Below are 1340 nucleotides of genomic sequence, written 5' to 3'. Positions count from 1 at the left end.
AGAACTGAGAGAAGTAGGGGCACCTAAGTGGCTCAGTCAGTTAAACCTCTGACTTCAGCTCAGATCATGATCTCACGGTTTGTGGGGTGAAGCCCCGCATCAAGCTCTCTGCTGTCAGCACAGAGCCTGCTTGGGATCCTGTCTCCTTCTCTCTTTGCCCCTCCCCCACTCACACATTGTGCTCACATGCGTGTGCTCTCTCTCAAAAATAAACATTTTAAAATAAACAAGTAAAACATAAAAATAAAGCAGTGCTTAGAAATTCCATGCACTGAATGCTTATATTGGGGGAAAATGATCTCCTTTTGATGCTCTAAAACCCTATCTTAAAAAACTAAACAAAAAAAAAAAAAAAAAACCAACTTTAAGCCAAAGTAAGAAGGATATAATAAAGCAGACATCAATGACACAGAAAGAAATACAGAAAAATCAATAAAATTAAAACCTGTTTTTTTTTAATATGTAAGGAAAAACAACCCACAAAATACCAGTATCAGGAATAAGAGAGGAGACATCAATATAGATCCAACAATCATTAAAAGGATAAAAAAGGTTTTCTAAATTTAGCAACTCAAAATTAACAAAGTTCTTGAAATGCAAATGTACCAAAGCTTACCCAAGAAGCAATATTATTATTTGAACAGCATCCCTGTATCTATTAACAAGTTGAGTTGAGCTTTCCCACAAATAAAATTTTGGTCCTATTGGCTTCACTAGTGATTTCTAACAAACAATTTAGAAAGAAAAATATACCATTTCTAGTCACTCTCTTCTCAAACATCTGAGAAACATAACCTTCTCAATTCAGTGAGGTCGGTGTTACTCTGATACAAAAAAACAAGCCAAAACATTTCAAGGAAAGAAAGCTGTGTTTTCATTTCCCTCATAAAAACAGAAACACAAATTTGTAACAAAATATTATCAAAGGTAATTCAGTACAGACATAAAAAGGATAACACAGCAGGACCATTAGGGGTTTATCCCATGAATGCAAAGTTGGATTAACGTTTAAAAATCAACCAAGATGGGTGGCTCAGCCATGAAGCATCTGACTTCAGCTCAGGTCCCGATCTCATGGTTTGTGAGTTCGAGTCCCACATTGGGTGACCTCGAGCCCCCTATTGGGTGAGTTTGAGCTCTGCTTTGGGTGAGCTCGTGCCTTGGTTCAGGTGAACACAAGCCCTGCTTCACGTGAGCCCTGCTTCTCTCTCTCTCTCTCTCTGTCTCTCTCTGCCCCTTGCTCATTTGTGATTCCTCCTCCCTCCCTCTCTCTTGCTTGCTCACGCTCTCTCTCTCTCAAAAAAAGTCAATCAATGTCAGGGTACCTGGCTGGCTCAGTT

The sequence above is a fragment of the Hyaena hyaena genome, unplaced genomic scaffold (genome assembly GCF_003009895.1).
Source record: "Hyaena hyaena isolate Hyena2069 unplaced genomic scaffold, ASM300989v1 scaffold_853, whole genome shotgun sequence".
NCBI classification, from domain to species: Eukaryota; Metazoa; Chordata; class Mammalia; order Carnivora; family Hyaenidae; genus Hyaena; species Hyaena hyaena.
Note: the sequence above shows the minus strand (reverse complement) of the source record.